This window comes from Notothenia rossii (genome assembly GCF_949606895.1).
Source record: "Notothenia rossii genome assembly, chromosome: 5".
NCBI lineage: Eukaryota > Metazoa > Chordata > Actinopteri > Perciformes > Nototheniidae > Notothenia > Notothenia rossii.
Window position 1 is genome coordinate 47,451,953 of NC_136903.1, and position 27,685 is coordinate 47,479,637.

The following is a 27,685-nucleotide window of genomic DNA, read 5'->3' on the forward strand; positions in this document are numbered from 1 at the left end:
CGCCGGACTCCGCCGCCCGGAGCTAACGGAGCCGCAGGGGGCTAGCTCCGGGACGCCAGCTGGAGCTGGACACTGGCTGGAGCTAGTCCCCTGCGGCTCCGTTAGCTCCGGCGGCCACCACTGGGATAATTTGTTCCCCTTTTAACATTTGCTCCCGTTGAGTATTATGGGCGTCATAGACTATAAAAGTCTTACCCAAGGCTGAATCATACAGATGTAGCACTCCAGATAGGACTCACATGGGTGTGTCCCAGTCAAAAGCCCAGCGGATCCCAGTGGCTGGGAGTGTTGCCAAATTGCTAGAGGGCGTTGCCCAATTTCCCCATTTGTTCAATTACAGGATTTAACCATGAGATGGCGCTTCATTCACAAATACACAAAGACAACTGGGTGTTGTAGAACTTAGTCCGTTTGCAATGTTTGCAGCTCTGCAGTTGTGTTTGCTGAATACTGCAGCATTTAATCACTTATTTGTTATGGTTTTCACAGGCTACTATAATGAAAAAACATCAGTATATAGTTTGCTTTATGCAGTATATTTTTTTGTAATATTGTTGGGGTGCTTTTACACAGTACAGTAGATTGAAGTAAATCAATTTATACATTAAGATAAGATAAGATTGACCTTTATTAATCCACGTGGGGAAATTCAGTAGTTGAAACAGCAACAGGATAAGAGTGAAAAACAGGATAGCAGAGATTCAAACAGATTAATAAAATCTAAAATAAGATGAGCGATACAAATAATAATAATGAAAACTATGAAATAAGAAATGAATAAAACTAAAATATAATTATCATATCATATATTATAATGTATTGTATTATTAAGTAATATCATACATTAACCCCATTATAGCAGATGCCACATTGAATGGATGAACACATTTATGCATCAATAATTACAACAGAGTATTTCTAAATAAGTTGTAAAAATACAATATGTATTTAATATGAATAATATAATGATTAATTTCAGATGATAATACTTTTCAGGGGTTAGGTCCGGTCTGACAGCACTTAGCTCTCTGCTGAAGATCACTGCTGCTCTAAACAAAGTCAAAAATCCTACATCCAAACGGAATAAATATAATTAATTATTATTAATACGTTAAGTCTTGTTTATTGTTTTTCACTTTTATTAAATGTTTGATATTTCCGGCACAGACCCTTTCATACCGGCAATACGCGATAGAAACAACAGGAAGTGCGACAGTTTAAAGAGCCTGTGACAGCATCCCAACAACTGTTGTGCAATGAAATATTGGGCTACTAGTCATCTCGAACCGTCAGTTTAAAAAAGAAGGTGCGATACCGTTCCGATAAATATCAATAATTTCGAACATCGCGGGGAAATTCCTTCGACTCATTTTGAAGTTTTGGGGGAAGCCGGAAGTGACTTCAATGCGGGAACGCTTCACTGTGCGGCGAGAGAACCAAACATGGACAAAGTGTGTTGTCATGCGTAGAAATTGTGAATTACTGAGTTTAGGCACGTTAATAATGTTTTAATGAAGTTGACTACAGTATATTCATATTTGTCAGTGCTTTCATGTCAATTCGGCGAAAATAAACATAAATGATCGTGGTGAAGATGATGATTAAATTAGGATTATAAATCGGTAGTGAGAGCTGCTGAATTTCCTCCCGTAGGATGTGATATAAAAACAAATCGATTATTTTTGTAGTTGTAAACTCAAGTGGATGAAACTACATTTATTATTGCTTTCATGTCAATTCGGCGAACATATGATACATTAAATGATGGTGAGGATGATGATTTAAAAATGGTTTGTTTGAGCAGGTCTGCATTTACTGATCAGAAAACAAACCGATGCTTTTTGTAGTTGTAGTAGACCTACATGGATTAAACGTGTGTTTTTTTTACCACAATGTTGGGGAAATTAATGGATAAAATGCACGGATTATTATTATTATTATTATTCCCACTCCGGTCGGGACACTAGGTCCACCGTTCTCCCAGCAGCGAGGCTTCCCCCGTTGACAGTTTACGTGGGTTGGGCTGAGTGCAGTGGCGGACTGGCCATCTTGCCTGTCAAAATGCATATTACGTTTCTAACTTGTAATATCATTATTTCCGCTCTCTTCACTCCAGAAGAGCGATCTTCCTGTGTCTCTCTGTGTGCGGGGGCGGGGCCTAACAGACATGCTGCAGCGATCACAAACGTGCAGACTGGGGGTTGGGAGATCACAGGAGGGGGGAGCTTTGGAATGTGAGCATCCCCCTTGGGAGACTTACTTCACACATTCCGATGGCCAATTAGCTTTAAACAAAGAGTTTGCAACATGGGGGGTGGGGGCTTCTCAAAAGAGAAAATGCAGATATAGTTCACTCTCTCGACTCGCTGGTATCTCGAGCTGAGCGCTCATTGGTGGTTTGTACCCTGTGCTGCTGATGAAACTCTCAATTGGCTCGGCAAAAGTTTGTTGTTGTTTTGTATCAGTTTTACGTCGCCACTTCCATTCGTATTTTTCATCATTGTTCCACAATGTTTATCATGAAATTAATATCCATATATTTTATACTATACTACATGCCAACCCTACCGATTTGGGCGGTAGTCTACCGCTTTTTACATGTTTCTACCACCTACCGACTTAGCTGGCTTTCCCTACCGATTTTCAATCTTCCCAAACTATAACAAATAAAAATGACACTCCATAGACACTGGACTCGACTTGGTGGACACCGTTTGCATCATACAAACAGTAGTCCTCTGTGTTTCTGAAAGAGAAACAACGTGCAGACCGGGGGTAACGCTGCCTTTGAGTACTGCAGGATTTCCCCGTTAATATCAGTGTCTCGAAAACACATGTTGGCGACTGAAAGACATCCAGTGTTTGGTCTTTTCCGGAAGAATCCTACAGTGTCTCAACTGAAAGAGGACCACAAACAGACACAAAATATAATGCAATTTTGAGATTTGGGGATATTTATCTCCCATTCTTTCACTTTTTCTGACATTTTCAACACCAAACATGTCGTTACTGTGTTTAGTGAACTACAGCAATCTGAAAGCCTGTACATTATTTATATCACACTTTATCAGTATAAAAATGCAGGAAATGACTTTTTTAATGCAGTATTTTCTGATTTATGGCGCAACACAAAGATATTTCGCTCTGTGCAAACCTTTGACTCTAATATGTCAACAACATGAAACAAGAATATGAACCTGGCTTTATCCAATGTTCACACAAGAGTTCTACATCCTGACACATCCTTCATCTACACTGTCTCAACTGAAAGAGGACCAGAAACACATTCAAAATATAATAAAATGTGGAGACTTTGGGATATTTATCTCCCATTCTTTTACTTTTCGGGCATTTTACAGATCAGAAATGTCGTTGATGTCACTGTTTACCAAACTACCACTTTTTCTGAAAAATGCATAAAATGATGCAATATATGTTAAATACATGGTTTATACATGTAATTACTGGGGTTCCATTTCTTCTGATTACCTAATTTGGGCGCGCACATTTGCCACGCGCAAACCTACCTCTTTTGGATTTGGAAAGGTTGGCATGTATGCTATACTTGAACTGCTTACCGTTTTCATACTTTATATATCTTAGCATATTCATACACACTGTTAATACTGCTCACAGGCTGCTGTGTATATCTAGTGTATTCATACCCCTCACTGTTTATTCATAATTCAATTAATTCTATATTTTATTCTGTAGATTGTGTACATTACTTTTCACTTTACTGCTTGTTGCACCGTTAGAAGCTAAACTGAATTTCGTTGTCTCAGTACCTGTAATCTGTGCAATAACAATAAAGCAGGCATCTTTATTGTGGCCTCAACAATCAAGTTCTAAGTAGTGCAATATGAAATAAAAACAACTACACTCTTTTGGCAGTGTTGTGGTGCCGAGAGATGGGAGTCGGAGACGGGGTATCAAAGGTACAAGCTAGACTTTTATTTAGCATCTGAAAACCATTGTAAACAACTTCATGCCCGGGAAGCGAAGACCGGCGGAAATAGGAAGTCCGTTTCACTAAAATATCCGTGCAGAACAATACCCCAACCCATAGATCCGTGGGTGAATAATGTCAATCACCACAGTGTACACATTAACAAGAACTACACTATTTTGGCAGTGTAACAATTAAACAAGAACTACACTCTTTTGGCAGTAACAATTAGATAAATAATAAACGGTCAGACTGACACTGAAGACAAACAAACTATTTTCAGCAATCAATCTGTTTAGTTGACCCACATGTCACATGGGTGACAACATTGTTGTTGTTTACAATGGTTTTCAGATGCTAAATAAAAGTCTAGCTTGTACCTTTGATACCCCGTCTCCAACTCCCATCTCTCGGCACCACAACACTGCCAAAAGAGTGTAGTTGTTTTTATTTCATATTGCACTACTTAGAACTTGATTGTTGAGGCCACAATAAAGATGCCTGCTTTATTGTTATTGCACAGATTACAGGTACTGAGACAACGAACATGTCACATGGGTGACATGTGGCGATTTAAAAAAATCGTTTTTTGGCTGTTTAGATGGTGTTGCTCCATCTGGGTCACTGCCGGTGGTTGAGACGGTGGGGTCTTTGGCGACTTCAGGAGATCGGCATTGCTGTTATTCGATGTGGACAATGTTTTCGGTTCTGCACACAGTTTACATTTGACCGTAATATTTTGTGCGTCCTTTATCCCCACAAATTGAAAATAGTGGTTATATCTCCAAGTTGTAAATGCGATGCTGCTCTCGCTGATACTTGCATCTGCCATAGTGTGTGTGCTGGTGGTCAATCAATCAATCAATCAATGTTTATTTATATAGCCCAATATCACAAATGTTACATTTGTCTCAGTGGACTTCACAGTTTGTACAGAATATCAGTATGACAATACGACACCCTCTGTCCTTAGACCCTCACATCGTACAAGGAAAGACTTCCAGAGAAAACCCACAGTTTAAAGGGAAAAATGGGAGAAACCTCAGGGAGAGCAACAGAGGAGGGATCCCTCTCCCAGGACGGACAGACGTGCAATAGATGCCGTGTATAAATTGAAAAGATAATACACTTGCACCATAGGTAGTCCAAATGTTTGGAAATGCATGGGTGTATAATAGGAAGATGAATCCACGAGTATATCCATCCAGGACTTATGATCCAGGACCACAGCCACGACTCGCAATCCAGGACTCGCAATCCATGACACAGGACCGCAGGATCATCCATGACTCCGGATCCCGGCGTATATAGACACCAAAAAGAAAGACATTTGGGGAAGCTGGGTTAATCGGAACATGAGAGTACACAGGTATAGACAGAGAGAAGGAAGAAGTAAGATGTCCCCCGACAAACTAAGCCTATATCAGCAAAACTAGGGGCTGAATCTAATCAGCCCTAACTATAAGCTTTATCAAAAAGGAAGGTCTTAAGCGCACTCTTAAAAACGGATAGGGTGTCTGCCGTCCGAACACAAACTGGAAGCTGATTCCACAAAAGTGGAGCTTGATAAGAAAAGGCTCTGGCTCCCATTGTACTTTTAGAGACTCTAGGAACAACCAACAACCCTGCATTCTTGGAACGCAATGCCCTAGTAGGACAATAGGGTATAATGAGTTCTTTAAGGTAAAATGGCGCCTGCCCATTAAGGGCTTTGTAGGCGAGAAGAAGAATTTTAAATTCTATCCTGTGTTCTATAGGGAGCCAGTGTAAGGCAGCCAGAACAGGAGTAATGTGGTCCCTTTTCCGAACTCTGGTTAGTACACGAGCTGCAGCATTTTGAATCAGCTGAAGCGACTTGACTGACTTCTTGGTACACCCTGATAATAAGGAGTTACAATAATCCAGCCTTGAAGTAACAAATGCATGGACTAGTTTCTCTGCATCGTTTTGAGGCAAGATATGCCTGATTTTTGCAATGTTACGTAGATGGAAGTAGGCGGTCTTTGAAATTGATTTTATGTGGGTGTTAAAGGATAAATCCTGTTCAAATATAACACCAAGATTCCTTACAGTCTCACTGGAGGCCAAATTAATGCCATCCATAGTTAATATATCTTTAGATAATTTGTTTCGTAGATTCTTCGGGCCAAGTACAATAACTACAGTTTTGGTCGTGTTTAACATCAAAAAATGTAAGGTCATCCACGTTTTTAAGTCCTTGAGGCAGTCTTGAATTTTATTTAGATGATTAATTTCATCAGGCTTGATTGATAAATATAGTTGAGTATCATCCGCATAACAATGAAAGTTTACAGAATGATTCCTTATAATATTGCCTAACGGAAGCATATATAGGGTGAACAAAATAGGTCCAAGCACTGAGCCCTGTGGCACTCCATGGTTAACTTTGGTTTGCATGGAAGATTCATCGTTGACACGTACAAACTGAGAGCGTTCAGATAGATAGGACCTAAACCAGCCTAAAGCAGTTCCCTGTCTGCCAACTAAGTGCTCTAGTCTTTGCAATAGGATATCATGGTCGATAGTATCAAATGCAGCACTAAGATCGAGCAAGACAAGAATAGAGACAAGTCCCTTGTCAGAGGCTATTAGAATGTCATTTGTGACTTTAACCAGAGCTGTCTCTGTGCTATGTTGTGTTCTAAAGCCAGACGGAAAATCTTCAAATAAATCATAGTTTTTTAAGTAATCACACAGCTGTTTTGCGACTGCTTTCTCAAGAATTTTTGAGAGGAACGGAAGATTAGAAATAGGTCTATAGTTGGCTAAAACCTCTGGATCGAGGTTGTGCTTTTTAAGAAGCGGTTTTATCACTGCTACTTTGAATGATTGTGGAACATAGCCTGATAATAAAGACATATTCATAATATTTAATAAAGAAGTGCTAATTAATGGAAAAACTTATTTTAACAGCTTAGTTGGAATTGGGTCTGAGATACACGTTGATGGTTTAGAAGAGAGAATCATTGAATTTAATTGTTCAAGGTTTATGGCTGAAAAGCATTCTAGTTTACTATCTAGTGTAATATTAGAACTTACGTTTCCGGGAGCTGTTGATAACACTATACTGGTCAAAGGCAATAGGTCATTGATTTTGTTTCTAAGAGTAACAATTTTATCGTTAAAAAAGCACATAAAATCATTACTACTGAGTGCTATGGGAATAGAAGGCTCAGTCGAGCTGTGGCTCTCTGTCAGCCTGGCTACAGTGCTGAAAAGAAATCTTGCATTATTCTTATGCTCATCTATTAATGAAGAGTAGTATGCTGCTCTCGCTTTACGCAGTGCTTTCTTATATTCATTGAGAGTAATATGCCAAATTAAACGAGATTCTTCAAGTTTAGTGGAACGCCATATCCTTTCAAGTTGTCTCGACTTTTGCTTTATTTTGCGGGTTTCGGCATTATGCCATGGAGCTAATCTATGTTGTTTTATTTTCTTCTTTTTTAAAGAAGCAACAGAGTCTAATTTTATTCGCAGCGCATCTGTAGCACTATCAACAACATGATGAATTTGGGGTGGTGTACATTTTGTATAAGTTTCCTCCCCTACATGCAGACATGCTATCGAGTTAAGTATTGGTGGAATCTCTTCCTTAAATTTGTCTATAGCACTAACAGATAGGTTTCTGCTGCAGAAGCTTTTGGCTAATGCTTTGTAGTCTAGTAACAGTACTTCAAAAGTTACTAAGAAATGGTCGGATAAAGCAGGATTATGCGGTTCGACTAATAGTTGCTCAATTTCAATACCATAAGTCAGAACAAGGTCAAGAGTGTGATTATAGCAGTGGGTTGGTTTATTTACACTCTGACAGAAACAAACAGGATCTAATATAGAGTTAAATGCAACAGTAAGGCTATTTTTATCATCGTCAACATGAATATTAAAGTCACCTACGATAATTACTTTATCTGTTTTAAGTACCAAAGCTGATAAAAACTCAGAGAATTCTGATAAGAATTCTGAATAAGGACCTGGTGCACGGTACACTGTAACAAATAAGATTGGCTGCAAAGTTTTCCAGGTCGGATGCGTAAGACTGAAAATGAGGCTTTCAAAGGAGGTATAATTACATTTTTGTTTAGTATTGATAAGTAAACTTGAGTCAAAGATTGCTGCAACTCCACCTCCTCGGCCCGTGCCTCGGGCAATATGAGTATTGATATGGCTGGGTGGAGTGGCCTCATTTATGCTGACATATTCTTCATGTCTCAACCAAGTTTCAGTGAGACAGCATATATCAATATTATAATCTGATATTAAATCATTTACCAGTATTGCTTTAGATGCTAGAGATCTTATGTTTAAGAGACCACATTTAATCTTCCTGTTTTGTTGCACTGTAGTAGTTGTTACATTTACTTTTATTAGGTTATTATGTATGACACCTCTATTAGGTTTTACCTTAAATTGTCCTTGGGCAGACACACACACCGTTAATATTGGGTATTTTATTGGGTTCGGGATTCCTATGGATGACTGCCTAGGAGAGAGCGCAGAGAAGCGTGTAAGACTGCGACTCTGCCTCCTGGTCTCAACTCCAGTTTGTCATGGACTAAGTCCACAGAGCCCTGAAATGTTTGCCGAAATGAGATTTGCACCTTCCAAAGTAGGATGAATGCCGTCTCTCTTAATCAGACAAGGTTTTCCCCAGAAGGCTGTCCAATTATTCACGAAGCCCACATTGTTTGCTGGGCACCACCAAGACAACCAGCGCTGAAATGATGACATGCGGCTATACATGTCATCATTGATCAGATTGGGGAGGGGACCAGAGAAGATTACGGTGTCCGACATTGTTTTAGCATAACTACACACCGACGCCACATTAAGTTTGGTGCATTCTGATTGGCGCAAACGAACATCATTACCACCGACGTGAATAACTACTGTATTTACGTTTATTTTTAGCCAGCAGTCTAAGATGCGCCTCAACGTCGCCCGCTCTGGCCCCCGGAATGCATGTGACTGTGGACGCTTCGGTCTCTAAATTCACGTGTCTCATAATAGAGCTACCAATAACCAGAGTTGGCTTCTCAGCGGGTGTCTCGCTGAGTGGGGAATATCTGTTAGATACGTGAACGGGTTGGTGCGGACCTGCGGGTTTCGCGTTATGCCCCTTCTGAACAGTCACCCATTCTCCCTGCTGCTCGGGAGTTGCCAGGGGACGGCTAAGAGGAGCTACCTTTTGCCGGTCCGCACCGGCTAACATGGGCTTTACTGTAGCTGAGTTATTTTCTAAGATGCGGAGCCGGGCTTCTATGGCTATGATTCCCGCCTCCAACCTAACAACTATACTACATTTAACACATGTATCGGTACCAGTAAAGGAGGTAGGGGAGTAACCAAACATGAGACAGTTAGAGCAGGAAATAGCACCCGAGGGTGGGGAAAGAGCCATGGCTAGCTATCAAGCTAAAGTAGCTACCGTTAGCAAACCCGAAAAGAGTGTAGGCAACTGTGGAGTTATAGTCGCTAAGAAAGGAGAGTTTGTGAGTGCTTAAGCTGTAGTAACGTGTGATTACAACGTCAGGCAGTTGCCGTGATCAAGAGTTTTAAAACGATCGATTAAGTTAAGATAATAAGCTATCAGCAACAGAACAGGCACACGGGATACCCGGAGATGACAACAACAAACGGAAGTTACAACATGCTTACCGCAATAGTGGTGGTGGGCGTTGCTGTGTATGTGTGTGTGTTAGCCTTAGCAAGTGTTTGTGTGTCTGTGTATTTTCCCCATAAGGCAAAACCGCCCAACTCTGTCTCTGATTGGCTTACCCTGAAATGTTACCCCGCGTTAACCAATCATCACTCCTCTCTGGTCACTTTCACTTTTCCATGGTACTGTGAGAGGACATCGCTGTATTCGCCTGTAAATTACATCCGCAGGGAGATTCGGTTCAGTTGGACCACATAATGTAACGCAGTAACGCACCCATTTAAATCAAAGTAACTATAACGGCGTTACTGAAGGGGAATAGTTAACTAGTAACGGTATTAGTTACCGCAAAAGGTAGTTGTGTGCGTTAGTTTGTAACACGTTAGTCCCAACACTGGTAAACACACACCTGATCACCTGAGAGCTGCCGTTTCATTCAGACTGTTTAAAAGAAAACAACGGTCTGATTTTAACAACTCAATGTGTGATTGTTATAGCAGTAATATTTGACACTAATAATACAGTAAACTATTAACACTGTACATATTATTGTTTGCCCATGGGATTAGGATTATCGGTAGTGAGAGCCATGCTGCATTTTCCTCCGGTCGGATGTGATATAAAAACAAAGCGATTATTTTTGTTGTTGTAAACTCACGTGGATTAAACTACATGTATTAGTGCATTCATTTCAATTCGCAAAGATATGATACATTAAATGATGACGTGAGGATGATGATTGAAAATAGTTTGTTTCAGCCGGGCTGCATTTCCTGATGAAAAAACATAGCGATGGTTTTGTACTTACACCTACGTGAATTAAACAACATTATAATAAATAAAAACATGGTGATGTTTTGTAAATGATTACATGTCTCTTATTTAGCACAGAATATGATCCTATCCTTGACATATAGATCTTAAAAAATATCCGCAATATCAGACACCTGTAGATCTATCAGCTGTTTATTTCACATGAGTTCCAGTTTGGCAGCTTTTCACGGCTCCCCCTGGTGGATCCATGATCCATTGCAGCTGGTTTCATTAAAATTACATTTATTTATCAAGGGGGCGTATCAAGTCCTGCGGGGGGGGTTTCCTTTTCAGCAGGGGCCCACCCCGTGCAGATCACGGACCCGCACAGGTAGGCGTCTGAAATGAAACGCTACATCTGTAAGTCTGCCCCGAGGTTCAATACCCCTGGTACGTGCGTCGCTCTCAGAGAGAGGAGACGGCCGCAGCTCCACAAGATCAGTTTGCGTGCCAGCAAGTGTAACTGGAGAGAGCGCAAACCCCCTTGTCGGTTTATATACGATATTATGGTCGTATTGTCCGTCCTCACGAGGACATGGTGTCCTCTGAGAAAAGGCAGAAAGCGTTTTAGGGTGAGGAACACCGCTAAAAGCTCCAGGTAATCTATGTGCGCCCGCTGGAGGTCTCTGCTCCAGAGACCCCTCACCGGGCGACCCTCGTAACTACCTCCCCAGCCTGTCAGACCTGCGTCCGTGGTGACCACCTTCCGTGAAAGGACAGTCCCCATCGATACGCCCCGTATTAGAAAAGTCGGGTGTAGCCAGTGGCACAGTGCCATTTAGCATCTCGCCGTAACCATCACTCTCCCCGCGCCATGACGCGCAGGGTTTAGTCGTAGAGCGGCTACCCAGTGCTGAAACTCCCTCATGTGTAAGCGTCCCAGTCGTATGACCAGAATGGCTGATGCCATGAGCCCCAGTAGCCCCAGGCATGATCTGAAGAGAAGATGTTTGCGCAGCTGGAAATGAGCGAGACAAGCTCTGAAAGCTTTCACTCTTTCCGCCGACAAGCGGGCTGTAAAGGGCACCGAGTTTAGGCGTAAACCCAGGAGGAGTACAGTCTGTGCTGGGCACAGCATGCTCTTCTCTGTGTTTATTATGAAACCCAGGTTGAGCAGGTGCTTTACGAGGACATTTGTCTGCGTAATAGCCTCCTGTTCCGACTGTGCGAGAAGCAGCCAGTCGTCTAGGTAGGTTGCCAGGCGAATACCCTGTTGTCTCAACGGGGCTATCGCGGCTTCCGTACATCGTACAAACACTCTTGGACTGAGAGACAGCCCGAAGGGAAGTACTCTGTATTCGTAACAGACCCCCTGAAGTGTGAACCTCAGATATTTCCTGTGTGGGCAATATACTGGGATATGGAAATACGCATCTTTCAGGTCGACTGATGTAAACCAGTCGTTTTGTCGCACGAGACGCAGCAGAGATGTGTAAGTGATCATTCTGAATTTGTATCTTTTTAGATACGCGTTCAGAGCCCTCAAAACTAGTATTGGCCGTATTCCGTTCCCTCCCCGTTTGGGAACGAGGAAATACTTGGAATAAAAGGCGCTCTGACTCCGCTCGGCGGGTATTATAGATATAGCCTTCTTTTCTAGAAGCGAGAGGATCTCTCTTTCTAGAATGTGGGCTGACTCCCCTCGGGCCTGTGAATACAGAATGCCCGAGAAGCGAGGGGGGGTGACAGCGAATTGGAGTCTGTAGCCCCGTGTAACTGTCTTGAACACCCAAGCAGACGTTGTGAGCATCTTCCACTGTTCGCTCCTTAGAGCCAGCGGAGATGTCACGTCTTTTGCCCTCTGAGTCTTTATTTGTTGTGTTATGGGGCCCTCTAGTGTCTGAACACGGTGGTACCCCGATTTGACAGTCCCCACAGACACTGCGCATGCGCGTGACGGAGGTGCCTTCAAAACCCCAGCCAGCACTGCGCCTGCACGTGACTGTGGTGGCCTCACAGCCCCAGTCGTCACTGCGCATGCGCGTGGTGGCGGTGCCTTCACAGACCCGTTCATTGTCCGCCTTTTGAGAGAGGCCGTAGCTGCTCTCAAAAGGGGAACAAATGGCGGGCTGTTTATTGGTTTTATTGTTTTTCTTTCATTTTTTTGAGCTGCGCCCTCGGCCTGAGGCCTGGATGCGTCAGCGGAAAATGCTTTATCCGAGAAAACAGAACAATATTACGTATTCCGACACGTGTTTTGGTGCACTTGAGGATGGCGTTGAGGCATCTCTCGAGGCAGCGGGAACACATCTGGAGCTGGGGAACCTTCCAGCTCCATCACCGAGGGAAGAAGAGGAGGCTGTCAGGCCGCCCGCTTCTTCTTCCTCGAATGCTGGCCGAAATTCTGGGTTGGCCGCGCCTGGGTTGCAGCCGGAACCGGAGATTTTCTGGGCCAACTCGCCCTCGTCTCCTGCCTGGGCTGGGGACTCGGGCGGGCTGTGACCTCTGCTGTTTCTACTTTAAACCGAGCAGCTGAGGTAGCTTGGGCGAAGGACTGCCGCTGTGGAGGCATCGGCTGGACCCTTCGAGGAAGACAGAGGTGAAGGGCCTCGTCTTCCTTCTTCTTGGACTCGCACCTCTTCTGCATAGAAGTGAGCTCAGATCCAAAAATCCCCTCGGGAACGATGGGCATGTCCAGCACATCTTCTCTTTCCCGTACTGGGAGGTTGGTGAGGTTGAGCCATCTAGCTCTTTCCTGCACCACCATAATTCCCATTGCCTTGCCCGTGGCCTGGACGGCGCAGCGTTGAACGCGGAGACAGATGTCCGTGATCGCGGCCATCTCGTCCAGTATTGCCGGTCCAGGATTACTTGACATTACCTCGCAGAGCTCCGCTTGGTAAGCGGTTAGCAGCGAGGAAATGTTCAAAGCCCTGGCGGCCAATGCTGCGGCTCTGTAGGACCGTTCAGTCATGGTTGACTGGAACCGGTCCGGCTTTGCCGGCAGTGTGGGGTTCCTGCTCGGTGTAGTCGCCATCCTCGGGAGGAGGTGAGCTGCCATCAGCGGTTCCATCGGCGGTATGCGGAGCAGACCGAGCCTCTGCATACCGTCGCAGTCTAGGGAGGAGGCACCCTGGATTGGGGCCTTGTTGCTGAAGGGCCGGTCTCTCCACGAGACCGACACCTCATCCAACATCTCCGGGAAGACCGGCAGGAGTTGCAAATTTTTCCCCTCGTAACGGGACCTGGAGGTCTCCTTGGCCATTTCGGGCCATGGGATGTCTAGTCTGGCTGCGGCACGCTGACACACTGCCTGCAGGTCCATACTCAGACAGGGCGAAGCTGGTGTGCTATCGCCTGGGAGAGCAGCCATCGCTCCCGGCGTTGCCGCCTGAGCCGATGACATGAAGATGTTGTCTTCCTGCTCATCAGAGTCGGATAGGAGGAATCCAGAGGCATCCTCTTCGTCCTCCGTAAGGTCCAACTCCAGGACATCTTCTGCGGGCGAGACCATGGTGAGCTCCAGCCGGGCGCCCCCGTTTGGTATAGCGTGGGGCTCAGCTCGCACGTCCCTCGCTGCCACCGAGTCCCAGCCTGACACGGCGCGGGACTCCGGTTCTGCAGCTGCCACTACTGATTAGCCCCAGACCGACACAGTGCAGGGCTCCATCTCTGTGGCGGACGCCCTCGTGTCCTGATTTCCGTCCGGTAAATCAGAGGACATGAGGGAGTCCTGACCCGACAAGCTAGCGAGCTAGCCGTCGGCGGAGGCTCTTCACGGTGAAACGGGCACAATGCCCGCATGAGCCGGGGTTGTCGATAGCCTCCTGGGCATGTTGCAGCCCGAGGCAGGACGAGCAGACCTGGCTGTGTCCGAAATCTTCAACCCGCAGCCGCAGAGCCGAGCCTCCGATTCCCTGGCTCCTCTGGTGTGAGGGAGAGACGTGTCCATCTTGTTCGCCATTATGGCGACGTGGGAAGGACGCGCTCGTAGCAGGTGCGTTGTCGAGAAAAAAACTAAAATCCTCTCCAACCTGTCGTTAATCCGGAGAAAAGACGACTGTGTAGGATTTATTCCCGAAGTATATTAACTGGTGTGTTAATATTCTTTCTTAGTCCTATTCTTCTCTGGTGTGAGAAGAAAGGGAAAAAAAAGCGTCCTCGCTATCGTGGTGTCGGTAGCGAGGAAGATAAGCTAGCAACAGGTGTGCTGCTAGCTTGAATCAAAACCTTACCTTTTCGATATCCGGAGAAAAAGAAAAAAGGTGAGGTTGAGTGTGGTACTAACTGGTATGTTAGCACCGACAGTCTTCTTGCAGAAGTATATATAAAAGTAGCCGGCGAGCGCCCGTCGACCGAAGTTAGCTTGGTTAGCTTGGTTCCGTCTGTGGACTATGTGAGCTAGCCCGGCTACCAATATCGAGATGTGCTCTGAAGCGAGAAGAGGTGTTTGAATGACGCATGCGTCGTAGCGCAAGCTACTTATAGGGGGTGGATTCCCTGACGCTGACGTCAAGATCACCTGCCAATCAGGATTGGCGTAATGAGATTGATGCTTCTGTTTGCTCCGCGGATGAGGCGCATCCCATAGTGAGACATCGAACGGAGTGTTACGAATGAGAACTGGACTCCTCACAGCAGTGAACTTCAGCACAGGTACAAAGACTCTATTTGTCACACTGTACAAATAATCAAGAAATATATTGGTTTAAATGAATGAAGTATTGACTTTAATACACTGATATACATTCCATTAAACAATACTAGATCACCTACACACCAGTGAAGTTGAGGGTTTTTTTCCATGCAAAAGGTTACATTTAGATGTTAACAAGCAATGTGACTTTGTCAGCTTTCTAATGTAATGTATTGAAGGCAAAGCTATTTAACACATAGCGAGAACTGCTACTATTTATCTCTCAATATTGTCTGTAAAAACGTGGTAAAAGTTATTCTTTCAGTGAGACAACAGAGCAAGCTTATACAGTTGCACTACGTTTTGTAACAGTTAAATATTATTTTGATAATAAAATATATTTCAATGTTGATGAATTTCATACTGTCCATTCATAATCTGATTACAATTAAAAAATAATTATATCAAAAGCCCCTAAACACACAAACACACCTCTTTCATAAATAACACACTTGTTCTGCAATAATATGTTTTATTTTTCCTGTCATTTTTGTTAGGAAAGGACATGCCTGAAAGACACGACTCAACATTTTCTCCTTCTCTGAGGGTCAAGAAGAACATCCAAGAGGAAAATTAAAAGCTGATGTTTTGAGATTTTAAGACCTAAGAAACTACTTTTATTGTGAAAACAAAGATCTGCACACCGAATATTTTTGTAGTCTATCATAATTTGTTTGTGACGCTGCCTGCACCTCAGAGAAGGGGTGGTTATAGTCAGGCTTATAAAGTGTGGCGAAAAACATAGTCAGCTGATGGGATGCATCTATTTCCACATCTACACTCCATCAGCTGATTATTTCTATTTGCCTCACTTCATGAGCTTCACATCACTTGTACCTTGTACCGCAGAGTTTGCAACATCACAAATAAATGGGGCCAATCTTCAGTCAGATGTGAATGTGTAATCTAACATTTTCAGTAAGAATAATGGACAAAAGGAGTCCAAATGCAAATACAATTTATTGAAATGTCAACCAAAAGTTAATCAAACATGTTTTAAATAAAAAGCACATATGGACAGAGGTGTAAACCTATTAAATGTATAAGTAAACACATTTAGTCAAAAAAAGTGACAGCCTAGGCCTGTGCAGTTGGTATCAGCTTTGCCCATCATGGGCTCCTCCATCAGGCCTGGCCCTCCTCGCAGAGGAAAGATCCTCAGTCCTCTCCAAACCAACAGACAGGACATCCATCACACGGAGGTTTCTCCCTGAAGTCTCTGCTGCTCTCTGGACACCACGCTGTCTCAATCCGTCCACACTGAATATGAGAGGGGGGAAATGAAAATAATAAATGCTTTAGACAATAAGAAACATAAAGTTGACTGTTGAGTTGCTCAATTTTTTTAGATTGTCAATACTATTACTGTATAACTAATATATCAGGTTAAGAGGCACATTCAAATAAAGATTGGTCTTTAAATACATTTTGTCTTTTGAATTATTTGTTTAAAGTCAAGGATCCAGAACTGGTACTAAGTTTTATTGATACAGTATAGTTATTATGCTGTTTGGAGGAGGCATCACAGGTAAGAGCACTAACTAGCTACCATCACATGTATCTTAGCTTGACTTAAATGTATTAAACGTGTAATTAAGTGATGGCAAAATATAAATAACTAATGTCATGCAAACATATTAATATTTGCTTGATTCCAGAGTTGAATTTAGCACAATTGCATACAAACGTCAAGGGATTTTAAGATTCTGAAATCTTCGTTCAAAATAGAAAATAGAATGTATAATTTACAAAGGCTTTAAAAACACAACAGGAGCCCAAGACAATTATAAAACTTGTCATTATTTCAGTACAGTTCAATTGGTTTTATTTTCATAAACGGTTATCAACCGTTAGTGCCAAAGCAGTAGGCTATAATATATTAATTACTGCTGTAGACTACAACCACTACTTGTTTAGCTAGCATAAACTCAACAAAGCTAGCGTTAGCTGGCTAACTGACGTTATTTTGCCGCTAAACTGCACGATATAAAACGGTGGTCTTCAAAGCGCATTTAATCCTCAATCACAATAATAATATTCAAAGTAATACTGGGCAAGTAACAGGCAAAACTTACCGTTGATTGACGCGCCATGTCAGCGGACTGGTAGTGACACGAACCGTTAGCCCCGCAGTCTCCAGTCACCCGAGCCTCGTCGTTCTGATAGCTCCGCCCCTACGCTCCAACCCCCCTCCCTCCCCCACATCTACAGGTGAAAATTACTTTTGCGACACATTTATCGCAAGAAGTGTAGCAAAAGTCAAGATCGCAGATTCGTCGATTTATACTGCCACAGAGCAGATTCGTCACGTTGTAATGAATGATTTGAAAGGTTGTAATAACCAAGTTGCAGTTGTAATGGAAAATATATTTAAAAAATACGTATTTTTCTGCAAGTGAACATTTCATCACTAAGTTCATTTTTTTCCTACAAGCTACAAAACTTTTTTTTTTCTTCTGTGACTTCAAATTTGGTTCACAGTTACGTGGATATGTTATACAAGTGTAAATTTGGTTCACAGTTACATGGATATTTTATACAAGTGTAAATTTGGTTCGCAGTTACGTGGATATTTTATACAAGTGTAAATGTATGCACACAAGCTCAGATCTTTTTTCTGCAAGTGCTCACATCAGGTTTTACACGCTCTCGCATTTTGCACCATATCTACGTTCATAGTTTTTGGCCGTTGTTCTGCGTTTGCACCTGCCGGCCACCGTATAATACTGATGAATGTTCAAAACAAATCACTTTTGGCAAGTTACCACATGTGTTAAAATGCTTAAAGAGCAACTTGCAGGTTAAACACACCAGTGAATAAATGTATAGGAAAATGATGAATACACTAGATTTAAAAAAATACATATACAGAAATATACACAACAGTGACATCTGGCGTCGTTTTTGTAAGACATTTTTACTTCCGCATAAAAAAAGCCTCCCCACGTGACCTCCCGCGTGTGACGTAACATGGGGGAGAGCGGCCGGTCTAACGTATGAATATGGATCACAATGCTAGTTTTGACACAGAAGAGGTTGAAAATATATATTCAAATGGATATGATTATAATTAAGAGCCTGCTAGGCGTCCAAGAGACCAGGAGCAGCCAAGGATTAGAAGAAATAACGGCCATCGGAGAGAAGTGGAGCTGTGGTGTGTGGAGAACCAGTGGAGAACAGGGTAGCTGTCTTGGTGAGTGACCGGCGTTAGCTTCAGTTAATGTTAGCTAACGTCAGTCACATCACAACATTGTAAAGTTAGCAATTATATATCAGGCTATAACTAAAGTAGTATTGATAATATAGTAACGTTACTGGCAGGACTGTTGATACTGATCCATAACAGAAACTAATGTGCAAGTATCAGCCGTATCTCGCGTTACCTAATGCAACTCCAGACTACGGTGCTGTGTACCGGAGGGGTGAGAGAGAGCAGCAAAGGGGGTGAGAGAGAGGAGCAAAGGGGGGAGAGAGAGATGTAATACGGTTTCCTGATAAACGTTTTGTTTGATAGGCCTCAGCTGTGGAGAGTATGTGCTGCAGGGAGGTGGATGTACCTCGCACAACGCACCCAGGAACGAACGTTAGCTCCGGTCCTTTTCCTGTTAGGGAAACTGTGGACTCGATGTCCTGACAGGCTGGAGTTTGTGCAACCTGCACAAACTCCAGCTCACCATAATTACAAATGGTGAATAGCAAAAATAGCAGCTCACTTAATCACAACCGCTCAAACCAACTACAAACTACTACCGCAGATTGGGCAGAGAAGGAGTCCGAGAAAGTTGCTCCCCCATGTGACATAATATGACGCGTTTGACGTATGACGTTAAAAAAAACGCTCAAGCTCAAAACGGCTCCTTTCCCTCTGAATTCCTCCCTTATGTCTTGTAAAAAATATCAAATGCAGCATTAACTTTTTGAATTGTAATTTTCAGGCAAGGTTAAGCATAAACGTAGTAAAACAAAAAACTGTAAGTTGCTCTTTAGTAAGCACCGTAACATTCATGATATTATTTCTCGGTCATAATCGATTGTTTCGGTGATTGGCCGACTGTTGTGTGACAGCAAATGCTGTGGCCACAAGGCATTGTGGGGAAGCATGTTCTCCTTTTCTTTCGTAAAGGAAGGTCCAGTGGTTCCTACGCTCAAGGAGGTTATAAAGGAAGTTTGAAACCTCCTTTCCTATCATCTACAGATGTAGCACCTAATTTCAGACTCCAGCTTACAGCTTCCTGCCTATGAGCTGCCTAAGACCAGTATCAAGGAATTTTAAGCCCTCCCACTATTTTCCAAGAGGGCGTTGCCAGATTTTCAATTTCAGGTTTTAACCAGGAGATTGCGCTTCATTCACAAATACAGAAAGACAAGTTTCATGGACTTTTAGTTGTGTTTTGAAGAGCATTTGAACACATCAATATTTTAGATCAACTAAAGTATATCTAATCTTGTAATTCAATAATATATAGTCTTTATATATTAAATAATCATAATAATAATGTAAATGTTTACATTACACTTTTTTATTTGTTATGCTCATACTTTTACCTTTACAATTGTTTGCTTTAATATGCAGTATATTTTTTGTATATTTTTGTGTTTGCTTCCTCCTGCTCCCTTTCGGACACATACTGTATGATTTATTACATTACATTACATTACATTGCATTTAGCTGACGCTTTTATCCAAAGCGACTTACAATAAGTGCATTCGACCAGGAAGATACAACCTTTAAGAAAACAGAATCATATAAGTACATCAGGTTTCATAGAGCCAAACATTTCAAGTGCTACTCAACTGGCAATTAGAAAGCCAGCCCTTTATTAGTATATAAGTGCTTTGTTAGTAATTTTATCGCTCGAAGTGGAGTCTAAAGAGATGAGTTTTCAGTTTGCGTCGGAAGATGTGTAAGCTATCTGCTGTCCTGATTTCAATGGGGAGCTCATTCCACCATTTTGGAGCCAGGATAGCAAACCCACGTGTTTTTGCTGACGGGAACTTGGGTCCCCCTCGCAGTGCGGGTGCAGCGAGCTGTTTGGCTGATGCAGAGCGGAGTGCACGTGCTGGGGTGTACGGTTTAACCATGTCCTGGATGTAGGAAGGGCCAGATCCATTCGCAGCATGGTACGCAAGTACCAGTGTCTTGAAGTGGATTCTAGCAGTTACTGGAAGCCAGTGAAGGGAGCGGAGGAGCGGTGTGGTGTGGGAGAATTTGGGAAGGTTGAAGACCAGACGAGCCGCTGCATTCTGGATGAGCTGCAGAGGTCGGATGGCACATGCAGGTAGACCAGCCAGGAGGGAGTTGCAGTAGTCTAGGCGTGAGATGACGAGAGCCTGGACCAGAATCTGCGCTGATGTCTGGGTCAGCTGGGGACGTATCCTCCTGATGTTGTAAAGCATGTATCTGCAGCAGCGGGTTGTAGCAGCGATGTTTGCAGTGAAGGACAGTTTGTTATCTAGGACCACACCCAGATTCCTTGCAGTCTGAGTCGGGGAAACAACAGAGGTGCCGATGTTGATTGTTAGGTCAAGAGTGGGACAATCTTTTCCCGGAAGGAAGAGCAGTTCAGTCTTGTCAAGGTTGAGCTTGAGGTGATGAGCAGACATCCACCGAGAGATGTCTGCTAGGCAAGCAGAGATGCGTGCGACGACCTGGGTCTCTGAGCGGGGAAAGGACAGAATTAGTTGGGTGTCGTCAGCGTAGCAGTGGTATGAAAAACCATGCGGGCTAATGACAGACCCGAGCGAGTTTGTGTACAGGGAGAAGAGGAGGGGACCAAGAACCGAGCCCTGAGGGACCCCTGTAGTTAATTGACAAGGGTCGGACTCGGACCCTCTCCAAGTAACCCTGTAGGTGCGGTCGTTGAGGTATGAGGTGAGGAGGGAAAGTGCAGTGCCTGAAACTCCAAGTTCTTGGACAGTGCGAAGGAGGATCCGATGGTTCACCGTGTCGAATGCAGCAGACAGGTCCAGAAGGATGATGACAGAGGAGAGGGAGGCTGCTTTAGCAGTGTGCAGTTTGTCAGAGACAGCAAGGAGAGCAGTTTCCGTTGAGTGACCTGCCTTGAAACCAGACTGGTGCGGATCCAGAAGGTTGTTCTGATGGAGATAAGAGGAGAGTTGTTTAAAGACAGCGCGTTCAAGTGTTTTAGACAGGAACGGGAGGAGAGAGACGGGTCTGTAGTTAATAACATCAGACGGGTTGAGAGTGGGTTTCTTTAGGAGAGGGTTTACTCTTGCCTCCTTGAGACTGTTTGGAAAGTGACCAGAAGTTAGAGAAGTGTTGATGAAATGGGTGAGAAATGGTAGAATATCAGGAGCGATAGTCTGAAGGAGGTTTGAGGGGATAGGGTCCAGAGAACAGGTGGTAGGACGGGCAGAGGTAACGAGGGTAAGAACCTCACTTGGAGAGAGAGGGGAGAAGGAGGTCAGTGTGTGGGTGAAGGGAGGGTCTGGTGACCCAGCGGTGAGTAAAGGTGAGTCAGAAAAAGAAGAGCGAATATCATCAACCTTTTTTTCAAAATGGTTAACAAAGTCGCTTGACAGAAGGGAGGAGGGGGGAGGTGCTTTGGGGGGGTCCAAGAGGGTGGAGAAGATAGAAAATAGTTTTTTGGGATTGGAATAGGAAGATTGGATCTTATCTTGAAAGAAAGTGCTTTTTGCCTGAGAGATGGAAGCAGAGAAAGAGGAGAGGAGAGCCTGATAGGTTAGGAGGTCGTCATGGTGTTTGGATTTCCACCATTTCCGCTCTGCTGCCCGAAGGATGGTTCTATTAGCACGCAGTGCATCATTTAGCCAGGGAGCAGGAGGGGACTGACGAGCCGGCCGCGATGTGAGAGGACAGAGAAAGTCCAGAGAGGATGAGAGAGTCGAGAGGAGAGTTTTTGCAGCAGCGTTTGGAGGCAGGAGTTGGAACGAGTCAGAGGAAGGGAGGGCTGAGAGCACCGATGAGGTAAAGGTAGAGGGGGAGAGGGAACGGAGGTTACGGCGGACAGGAGCAGAGTTAGAAGAGATGAGGTTGTTATGTTTGGAAAGGGGTAGAGAGAATGAAATGAAGAAGTGATCGGAGGTGTGGAGCGGGTTTACAGAGAGGTTAGAAGTAGAGCAGTTCCTTGAGAATATGAGATCAAGGACATTGCCAGCTTTATGAGTTGGTGGGGATGGAGACAGTGAGAAAGCAAAGGTGGTTAACAGAGATGTTAGTTCAGATATCTTCCCTGTCTGGAGGTTGAAATCGCCGAGAAGTACAGCGGGAGGGCCAGTTTCAGGGATGTGTGAGAGGAGATTATCTAACTCCTCCAAGAAGTCCCCCAAGGCGCCTGGTGGACGGTAGAGAACAACAATGGTTAATTGTATAGGATGGGTTACTGTGACGGCATGGAATTCAAAGGTGGAAGGAGTGAAATTAGGTAGCTTGAAGAGGGAAAAGCTCCATTTGGGAGAGAGCAGGAGACCAGTGCCACCTCCTCTGCCAGAGGGTCTGGGTGTATGGGAGAAGGAATATGCTGTGGAGAGAGCTGCTGGGGTGGATGTGTTGGATGGAGTGATCCAGGTCTCCGTGAGAGCAAGGAAATCCAGAGACTGCAGGGAAGCGTAGCCAGAGATGAAGTCAGCCTTAGGAACAGCTGACTGGCAGTTCCACAGGCCCCCTGAAACGAGATGTTGGATCTCAGTGGAGCATGTGGGATAGACGAGAGCAGGCCGGTGAGATCTAGGAGAAACACGGGGCCAGTGATAATTGCGAGAAGACACATGAACAGGAATGCAGAAAATACACATGATTAAAGCATGAGGGGCTAGAGAACCCAAGAGAATTGAATAAAACTAAGTAACACCAGCGATACTTGGCGCAATCAGAGTAGGATTTGCCTCCTCTTTGCCTCCCACGTGACTCCCACAGGACTCTTAATGTCTTTGTCAGTCTTCGTCAAGCTGACGCTGAAGCTGACGCTCCAGGAAAATGCAACTTAAGATGGATACCTGATTGCTCAGTTCTCACAGCTTTGGGGGCACGCCCCTGTAATTAGTTAACTATTTTCTGCTGATGGGCGACAGCAGAGTCTTCCTGCCTATTGAAATGCACACTTGAGGGGCGTGACTCACTGAGACCTGAGTTACGCCTGGAGTTGAGCAGATCTGAGATTTTAAAATCTCTCAGAAATCGCCGTTTTAGCTACAATAACTACAGAACAATTATACAGAGTAGAATAAATGAAACAGAGAAGTCTATTTAAACAAGAAGATAACTTACAGTGATTGCTGAGTCAGTATCGATAGTGTCCTCGCCGATTCTGGAAGCACACTGAGTTATTCTGATTTGAAATGCGCTATTTAAAATGTTTTTGCACTTCCCGCAATCAGCAGAGTCTTCCTGCCTATTGAAATGCACACTTGAGGGGCGTGACTCACTGAGACCTGAGTTACGCCTGGAGTTGAGCAGATCTGAGATTTTAAAATCTCTCAGAAATCGCCGTTTTAGCTACAATAACTACAGAACAATTATACAGAGTAGAATAAATGAAACAGAGAAGTCTATTTAAACAAGAATATAACTTACAGTGATTGCTGAGTCAGTATCGATAGTGTCCTCGCCGATTCTGGAAGCACACTGAGTTATTCTGATTTGAAATGCGCTATTTAAAATGTTTTTGCACTTCCCGCAATCAGCAGAGTCTTCCTGCCTATTGAAATGCACACTTGAGGGGCGTGACTCACTGAGACCTGAGTTACGCCTGGAGTTGAGCAGATCTGAGATTTTAAAATCTCTCAGAAATCGCCGTTTTAGCTACAATAACTACAGAACAATTATACAGAGTAGAATAAATGAAACAGAGAAGTCTATTTAAACAAGAATATAACTTACAGTGATTGCTGAGTCAGTATCGATAGTGTCCTCGCCGATTCTGGAAGCACACTGAGTTATTCTGATTTGAAATGCGCTATTTAAAATGTTTTTGCACTTCCCGCAATCAGCAGAGTCTTCCTGCCTATTGAAATGCACACTTGAGGGGCGTGACTCACTGAGACCTGAGTTACGCCTGGAGTTGAGCAGATCTGAGATTTTAAAATCTCTCAGAAATCGCCGTTTTAGCTACAATAACTACAGAACAATTATACAGAGTAGAATAAATGAAACAGAGAAGTCTATTTAAACAAGAATATAACTTACAGTGATTGCTGAGTCAGTATCGATAGTGTCCTCGCCGATTCTGGAAGCACACTGAGTTATTCTGATTTGAAATGCGCTATATTATTATTCTCTATTATTATTATTATTAATATGAAGATATTATTGAGATAAGATAAGATGTTACTTTATTGATTGAACATTTTAGTTTAGAATGTGCGGTCCCACGGTAATTCAGAAGGCTCACAGGTCACATTCCGACCATTATTTAAAACAATAGGTGCTTTCACACCGTCTACAGTTTGATTTGTATAGAGGGAGCTCTGTGGATGAATGGCCAGCGATTAGGTGTGGCGAATTTATCATAGGTGATCAGAGCGATGCTTGCCGTCAGATTTCATTTAAAAAACAGATCTGATTTTAAGACTATTTCTGCGCTCATAAAGAATGATAAGAATAAGAATAATGCGTATTGAAGTGGTTTCATTAATTAGTGAGTTTATTTAACACTAGAACCGCCAATCGGGTCAATTTGTGTGATGTGTGTTGTGTGTGTGCAATGTAACTTTTTTTCAATAAAATATTAAAGTCTCCCATTCCGACTTTTCCTGAAAGTGTGTTATGTAGCACCCTATGTTGTTAAAAATTGCATTCTAATAGCGGGATTTGACGATTTTTGGTAGGCCTATACAAAAACCTCTGGCGGTTCTAGTGTTAAGGTAATTAGGTACAGTAGAAGCCCTTTTTTATCAGTAACAAATTTATCAGTTGAACATAAAAGTCAACTAACTGAGGGTCACTTGCAATGACAGTGTTTTCTCTAACTGTAAGCTTGTCACTCAGAGTAACCTACAGTTAATTTAGCTGCTGGTTAAGAAAGATCAGGGGGGGAGAGGGGGAGAGAGCTGTGGTTGATGGGCCATTAGTTGTGTAAATACACAGCTGAGAGCTGCCGTTTCATTCAGACTGTTTAAAAAACGGTAACAACAGACTATTTTTCTTAGCGGATGTATGTCAATTTAAATCAATACATACAACTATTTTTTAAATCAATAAAAACATTTTCTAAATCCATAAAAGCATTTCAGTAAATATTGGGAGTCATGTCGTTACTTTGTTGAGAATGTGGCCATGTAATAAGCGGGATAATTTGAAGCGACTTGTTCCTTATGGGGAAAATAACACCCTTCATGCAGATCAAGATCCCTCCGTGAATTACTGAGTTTAGGCACGTTAATAACGTTTTAATGAAGTATACAGTATATTCATATTTGTCAGTGATTTTCATGTCACGTGTGTGTGTGTGTGTGTGTGTGTGTGTGTGTGTGTGTGTGTGTGTGTGTGTGTGTGTGTGTGTGTGTGTGTGTGTGTGTGTGTGTGTGTGTGTGTGTGTGTGTGTGTGTGTGTGTGCGTGTGTGTGTGTGTGTGTGTGTGTGTGTGTGTGTGTGTGTGTGTGTGTGTGTGTGTGTGTGTGTTTGTGTAGAGGTGTATGTGGTTAAAACACTTTCATGAAGTGAAGGAGGTTTTCCTTCTATAAAACAGCTGTGTGTCACAGTGAGTGATTGAACAGTGAGTGTCACAGACATGAATTCATAGATCAAGGCAGACTGGTGCACACACTCTCCTGTCCTGCCAACACTGGCAGGACAGTAGGCGACACGCCCATTCTAAGCCTTGTCCCTCACTCCTCACATCCCAAGCTGCATCCCCAAAAATTGTATTATGTTGTGACATTGTTTCAGATGTTATGTTTCAGTTGTGCTCTGTCTATGTTAAAAAGCCTCAGTCACCTTAATTCATGTAATAAAAACATCTCAGGTCAGTAACACTCAAAGCTAAATGTGCAATACCATGTTCAGCTATGTTACTATTTATAATGTTATTGTTGTTACATCAGAAGATGTACATATTGGAATGATTTCTTAACTTACAGAGTAGGCTATTTTTTACAATGTGTGTTGGAAGGATTTATTAAATTACTGTTGCAGCCAATTTTATCTATTTTAATATTTGTATATGAAGGTGCTGTGATACTACTGAATTGACCTGGGCATACGCGGGGACTCAGCCAATTTCAGGGTACAGCCTACTATTTGGGGAGGACACAGGTGCACAGCATTAGGGATTGGGAATCACCAGAGGGAAGCCACACAGCTTTTCTACCGTGCGTGTTTTCGCTTATTTTCTGTTTGTTTTTAGTTAATTTCGGTGTATTTCTTTATCACAGTTTGTTCTTTAGTTATCAGTTAAACACCCGGCTCTTGTTTTGCTGTCATCATCCTGAAATCCAAATAAACATCTTAAATGCACTCAAAAAGAAGACCTGATTTGCTGTAAACACCACGCGTCTGGAAAAGCTTCACACCATATCCCTCACTGGCAAATATTTGTTGTACGGTTGCCTTTACATTTGTTGAAAAACTTGGTTCCAAAGACGGATGGACATAGGAGGACAGCGCTGTATTCATTGACTTTTCCCGACTTAAATCCAAGTTACGCACCCGCAAGAGGAACGGGGACGGACCAAACATCAAAGTCACGGTAGGAGTATTTATGAATTAATAAAAGGTTGCGGAGGAGAGTGGCCTTCACGCAACGGGATACAGGCAAATCCCATAAAGTAATTCTAAACAAAGCCTCCGTGGATTGCTAAATAATGGCCATGAGTAACGAGGAAAATCAGGAAATGAACGCAGAAATGAACGCTGCTGTCAATCAAACTGAAAAGAAGGATTGGCTTGGTAAAAGGACAGCTATACTCACATATAAAGCAGCGAAAGCAAATATTTTATCTATGCAAAAGGACAGGAATTATGGGATAAAGCAATTGTGTAAAATGGCAAAGGAATTGGAACAAATTATGATTTCAAATGGAAATGTTTCTGAAATGTAAATCAAACATGAAATGTTGTGGAAACTGTCTGGGGAAACTACAAGGTTGCATGAGTCATTAAAACCTTTGTTGCCTGAGGATGAAATGTTTAAACAAACTGAATTGTTTCAAAATCAAATGCACAATGTTAAAGGAGTAATACACAAAATGGAAAAATGGGTCCATGCAAACAGGGAGAAATGCATACAGGTTGTGGATGATGAAATCGATGATGTGACAAATGATGCAAATGAGGTTGTGGATAACAGTGGCTCAAATGAAAATGATGTGTTACATGCAAATGAGGAGCTGGATAATATTGGGCCAAATGACAGTATTTCTAACATTGGTGACAAAACAAATGTGTCAGGTGGAAGCTCTGGCCATTCAAGGTCCTCAAGGTCAACAACGTGCTCTGCACGTATCAAGGCAGAGGCTGAAAGGGCTGCACTCCTGGCTTTGGAGGCTGCTCTCTAGGAAAAGCATGAGCTAGAAGCTCAAGAGGCTCAAATTAGGAAAAAAAGGGAATTACTTGAAGTGCAAAGTCAGATTGCTGCGCAGACAGCAAAAGTCACAGTACTCAGAAACAGAGGGTCTGACATAGGAGTCA

General features: G+C 43.1%; 2 protein-coding genes across 2 annotated transcripts in view; one reads left to right on the forward strand and one right to left on the reverse strand.

The window, feature by feature from the left end:
• LOC307039445 (zinc finger BED domain-containing protein 5-like) overlaps positions 1–17,196 on the reverse strand; it is a 516,405-nt gene extending 499,209 nt beyond the window's left edge. The window contains exon 1 of the mRNA XM_079681540.1: positions 17,154–17,196. The gene's annotated coding sequence lies outside the window, so the exon portion shown is untranslated. The remainder of the gene's footprint in view (positions 1–17,153) is intronic.
• LOC307039451 (receptor-type tyrosine-protein phosphatase gamma-like) overlaps positions 1–27,685 on the forward strand; it is a 1,005,384-nt gene that overhangs the window by 852,550 nt on the left and 125,149 nt on the right. The gene's annotated exons all lie outside the window — the stretch shown is intronic.